This window comes from Tigriopus californicus, chromosome 7, assembly GCF_007210705.1.
Source record: "Tigriopus californicus strain San Diego chromosome 7, Tcal_SD_v2.1, whole genome shotgun sequence".
In the NCBI taxonomy this organism is placed as follows: domain Eukaryota; kingdom Metazoa; phylum Arthropoda; class Copepoda; order Harpacticoida; family Harpacticidae; genus Tigriopus; species Tigriopus californicus.
The window spans coordinates 14,414,538-14,420,973 of NC_081446.1; positions in this window are offsets into that span (position 1 = coordinate 14,414,538).

Here is a 6,436-nt window from a genome sequence, read left to right on the forward strand (position 1 = left end):
ACATGTTGTCTTATCATCATCTGAAGTCGACAATAAGTGTGAAGCGAATCTGAATGAAAATGCCCATTTCGTGATTCTTCAGACCGGGTTGATGGGAAAACATCACTTTTTTTACCTGATTTGTGCCTCCAGAATCGATAAAACAAAGTCAGAAGTGAGCCTTTTCTTGATGTCACGGTGCAGTTTCGAAACTAAAGACACCACTGTACATTTTCGTAATCTCCACTTGGTCATGAAATAATCTTTGCAAAGGCCCAGTTCCCCATCACCCTGGTCATGGCTCTCAAGGTACTTGCAGTATACCTTAATGGTAGCTAAGCCAAAAGTTGGCCTCGTAATTACTGTTTGACATAAACTTTTCAAAATTGTCCACTCGACCACAATGGCTTTTCTTCATCTGTGACTGGTGGCACAGGTAAATACTACACATAAGAGCCCTCCCATTGGTTGTGTGAATGCCCTGGCCTGGCCTTGGGAACTGGTCGTGTCATGTGCAAAACGAGTCATGATTTTAAGATGAATTATGGAGTAATTAGCTTTTAATATTGCGATAGCACAAACGGGATCCCTCGTTCCCTACACTAAAGTAGCTGAACCATATCGGCTTGGTTTTTCTTGGCCCCAGACTCGGAAATGCACACATTGAATGGTTCTAAAATGAGCAAAGAATCGCCACGGTTCCTTTTTTGTGGGTCCGTCATATTTGAAGAAGTGGAACATGGGATGCCTTTGGATCACCACCCTCCCGCACCAACTCCGTGACTTTGTTTGGCTGGGTGTCTGTTCAAGAGCGAGATCCAGCCCGCAACGTGATAAGAGTGGGTTCCAAGTAATACGAAAAGTTCTCGCGGAATTATTTGCATGAGAGAGCGCGCTTTCAAATTCAAGTATCATGCAAACTTAGCCAAGCAGCTCTGAAACAAAAGGCGGAAAAAGCCTTTGAATCGGGGAGCTCCCCTTCCTTCCTCCTCTCTTCAGTGGTCCACACACATACACCGCAAATGGAACAGGGTGTGGAACAAATCAATGGGAACCTTGTTGAGAAACCAACTTGACACATGAGTGACGTCGAATGAAGACGACAAATCATATTATATCAACTTTTATCAGCACTCGTGTGGGTCACCACGTCAAGAGTCTTGGCAATGAACCACAGTCTAGATCTGAGCCAAACTTAACAGGGATAAAGCTACTTGCGCGACGACTTCGAGAACACCCTGTAGTCATCCGGGATTGTCTCTAAAGGAGAGAGAAGCTGTTGTATTGGTAATATAGAAGTGTAGATGTGGAAAGACCACGAAGTTTGCTTTCAAACTCTTGGGAGTGTAACCTCTTGTAATCAGCGGGCATTCCAGTTGTACGTACTTGCACATTCAGCCTGTGGAATGACATGAAAATCCAAAATGCACTCGTGCAAGGAAAGTATGGATCCTGTGATCCTGTTGCCCGTGTGCATAAATCAAATCAATTTCATTGAGGGATACGAGCCTATATGTTGAAGTTGGGAAAACCGGAGATGGGAAATAGATGAAGGGTCCTCCATGAGGCTCAAGCATTATTCAAATTTGTAATATGTAAACACTCATTCATCTTCAAGTAAAGTAAGAGGAGCCTTCAATTAACTAACGAATCAATATGAGTGTGTGACATGTTCAATGGTATTTCTATGGGTGGGAATGTGAGTGGATTAATCCAATTGTTGGTAGAGGAACCTTGTTCATACGCAATATAAGAAACAATTGGGAATCACATTCTGTTTACAGTTTTCTCTTATGGCAAGGTAGAATAACAACCAATTTCAAATGCTTTTGATAGGAATGTTCACAATCAACACTTGAAACGATTTACAACGAACCCTGATGTTTGGTAAGTTTACGTTGATTAATTGACATCAATGATGTTTTGAAGGAGTCATTACTTTCAGAAATGTTTTTTTTGAAAGAACCCTGCAGGAATACAAAATTGAGGTCCATAGAGCATTGCAATGCAACTAAAACACAGTCATGGTCATGATCAATCAAAAGCTATCAAATGAAAGGCTAAAACAAATATAAGATCCACATCATACTTTGTTAGATCAGTCAATCTAGAGAGTCCCCAAGGATTCTCTTCTTTCTTTGTAATTTCTACTTTGTTGAAAGATTTCAAAGTGTATTTAAAAAAATGGGAGACCAATCATGAAAAGAATACTCCTTACGAGAACTCGATTGACTCTAGAAAAAAAAAGCAATTAAACCAATTCGTCTATCGATACAATTGTGTGATCTGGACATTGTTGATAAATCTGTTTTACATCATGCTAACCTGGTTTCATTCCCGCTTTAATCGAGTCCAAACTTCATTACAATATCTGAATTAAAACACGAGTTGTTGTTTTAACAGCTTCAATGGGCGAATCTGTGGTCATTCTCGAATGTGAGGTAAGAATTGATGATGAGTGTGAAGACGGAAAGGGAATCGAACGTCTCTTAGTTGGGAAAGCCACCATAAGATGGCGGGCCGAGTGAGAGAGATGCCATATCTGAGTCCGTATCAACCAACACAACCAAACAAACAAACGGTTTTTAATGTTGCCAAAGTGAGAAGTTTTTACTTGCACACCAGTCTTATTAAAACACAGCAATTCATTTATTGACGTTTAGTGATTTTTCAAAAAATACATACTCGTGCGGAAGTAGCTATTAACCAGGTTGTCCGAAAAAAATGTGTTTAAAATGTTGGGTTGGTAAGTGCTTTTTCTGAAAATGCCCTGTTTATTGCTAGTTCTAGAGTTTGAACTGTTACCGACACCGTTACCGTTACTTTTGCAGTAAAAAAATGGCCTAACACTGCAAAAAAAACATTTCATACGATTCAAGGATAAAGGATTGTTTGGTTTTAATCTTTAATACTTCTATTAGATATTTTGACATGTACTTGACATGGTTTGAAAAAAGTTAACATAAAGTAAGTATTCCTCCAGTTTGGCGTGAAGAAAGTCGGTTATACTTTTAGCCTAACTCACGGATTTCTGTCATACATCTGGTAATGTCCTACAAAACAAAAATTATAAAATAGGCATCGTAGTCACAGCCTTCCCTGTTTATTCATCTGATCCTATCAGTAGCAAGTTAGGCATTGCATTTGAGTTGGAACTTTATAAAAATGAGGAGGAAGTCCTTATACATTGTTTCCTTCCCTCGTTTAAAAAATAGAAAAAAAACGATAACGTAAGCGCTAAAAACCCGTTCCATTACCGTTACTGGTAGCGTTACTTAAGACCTGGTTATTACTGCGACATACCGATATTCTTTCTACAGGTACAGATCGCGAGATCAGTGGATATTCGAGGTTGCAAAGAGCAATTTTATTATCTTGCGTTAATTTGAACGTATTTTTTGCTTGACTCTATTTTTAAATCTCAAAGCAAAATACATCCAACGTGATGATTGCTCGTTTTGGAGGCATAAATAACTTGTAGTAGCCGTCAATTGCTAATGGTTAATTTGATGTAATGATAAGCGCCAAATTATGCATAAATGTCATCTTGGCTAAGGCTGCGCACAGCAAAAAGAATTGTACTTGCAAGATTTACTGATTTAACATTTGTCGACTTTTCAACCCTGTTGGCCAATTTTATCCCCTGCAGTACTTTATTTTGTAAATTTGAGTTTTTCACGCTTGTTTTTCAATTTCTCGCAGGATTGCTTATGCTTCGGTCCCTGAGGTGAAACTCGCTCTACTAGCGAAGCCAGACTCATTTTTTCTAAAAGGCAGTTGCATTGTCGGTATCAGATTGGTTCTCCAAGTGTTAGAATGAATTTATGTTCTAAAAGTTCACTTGAGGAAGCTCATTTGGATAACCGGACCAACCGAGGACCCCCACCGTGCTATCGTACGTCTCCTTCTTGGACATGTTGGTTTTCCCCTTTCTTCCTTTTTTTATTATTTATAATCTAATTTGTTATTTTTTGATCACTTATCTACCGCATTACCTTTGCTGACTATCTCTTCTAAGCTTTCCGAAATATGTCTTTTTCCATTTACTTGACCAATCTTCACAGGAGTTGAAATATTTAGTAATAAGTCTAAGATTGTTGATGCAGCATTATACCAGCTGAAGAAAAAAAGCTTTTTTTTAGGTTTTGCAGCTTGTGGATAACTCCAAAAGAGCTTTGTGCTTGTTTGATAAGGGGGGGGGGACTTAAATACAATCGAGTGCAGCTACCCTCGAACATTTTATCGTCTTGGTTTTTGTTAGTCTATGTAGCCACGTCGAATGTTTGTGTCACACTTGTCCAAAATGAATCACGTTTAGATAATCAAATGTGCTTTGGTTTTCTGGCATTTTTTTTAACTTTCTCTAAGAAAAGCAAATAAATGCTCGGAGATGGACTCCACGTTCTTTTGTTTCAGATCAATGCCAAAGAGTTTGATGATTGTATCATCGGCACACATGATTTAGTTTTGAAGGATGCTAAAGATTTACAAACTTGTGAACATGAATTGGAAATAAAATTTATTTTTTTGACCTGTCTGGAATGACAGCAACATAGGGGTGAGCATGACTTTCCACAGTTTCTGATCATTGGGAAAGTATCGAAATCCTACGTTTCTTAAGAAAAAACCTGAATGAGCTCTGATCCTTGTCTTTGTTTTGTTGGTGCCTGATAAGTCAAAACTTTAGATTTTCCTCACGCCCACTTATGATGCAAAATTGAGAATGTACATTGTCAGAGTAGATCCAAGAAAAAATTATTGAAAACCATCGGTATTCAAAGCTGTCATCCTATCTCCAGTTTTCGAAGTTCCTCTTGCAGAGACGGAAAATGCCAGCACAAGACTTTCCCCTCGTTCCAGGCTTTGGATATCTGGCCATATTATGCTGATATGGAGACCAACTATTTTTCGATATTGGATCTCACATACAGAGACGTGGTTTGATAATGCAAATGACTCCTCGGACAAGACAAAACCAAACGAAAACTTATTGGCCCGGGTGAATCAGAACCACGGAAATGTGTGCTCTCTTTATGATTTGAAAGACCTACCTACATGTGGACAAGTAAATACTTACCGTTATTGCTGTTGGTCAATTGGTATATGAAAAATTATAGGAGCTTCAAAAAGGGAGATGGTTGTAGCACAGTTGATTAATGCGTGACCGAGTTGGACTCGAGTTCAAAGGTTCGATCCCAGGTCTCCCGCCCACCCAAATCTAAACCCTGCTCATGTAGCGGATATTCGCCTCGAATGGAGACCCTCAAACCCCAAAAATGGGCCCCCAATCACCAAAGATGTCATGAAAAACTCTACTTACAATCACATGAATAGATGCACCGGGTGACAGAAATGTCTCTGGACACTGTCTCAAGATCGTTGTTATTTGGCACCAGAAAATACGCTGGTTTCTAATTGGACGATTTTTATTTTAGAAACGATGTCAATGAGTATTTGGGTGAAAACACAAGAGTGGTGCGAGGAAAATCTTTCCTCGTTCTTGAGTAAGGAAATGTGGCACCACCCCTCCTCGCCAGATTTGAACCCACTGTACAAAGTACTTTGCCATCTAGTCAAATCTGGAGAGAAGACTGAGGGGAACAGTTTTTAAGAGTCTTCCCGATCTCAAGGCAGTCCTACTATTAACAGCTTGGGCAAATTTACCCGAGACAAAGGTCCGTGCCTGCTGCAAGAGTGCTCGTCGACGTTTTCGGATCGTAGTAAAAAAGCGAGGAGGAAATGTGGAGTGACATATTAATAAAAGAATTGAATGATAATGTTTAATTACTTTATGTTTATACCCTTACTCCGCAACATGCTTCGTTAGGCCTAAAAAAAGCAAGTTACAGAGTCCGCTTTCTTTCCTCTCACCCGGTATATATCCAATGAGTCTTGCATCTCGCAAAGAAGAGTTTAAAAAATGGTTGCCTTAACCCAGGTTTGAATGACATATCAGCAGATATGTAAGGTTTCTTTGTCATTTCGGTTAACAAAGTTTTGTATGAACTCACCGTTCTGGCTTCAGGTGTGCAAAAATTCAGGTGTGGAAATTTTACGGTGCTCATGATTGCTATTTTTAGCAAATAAAATGATGATTGGAGGATTTCCCCGCAACTCCCACTCGAGCCTCCGTCAATCGACGTTTCTTCACCGAGACCTTTGTCCCCGACAAACTTGACGGCTTTAACATTTAATCACTCGTACTTTCGAGGCGTCATAGTTGTTTGCCGAGGGATTAAATTATAATTCCAATTCATTTAATCATTAAAAGAATAGCTCATGCAATATTACAACTTAATTCGCAGTTACAATTTTACTCATTGACATGATTAAAAAAATGCTGTTTAGCCTAAAAAACTCAACTTTCCTAGATTCTCTTTTCTAATCTAACAAAAGACTTTTTGAAAACTTAGAAAAGTGTTTTTTTCTGTCTCTTGTATTTTTCGTACCTCTACTG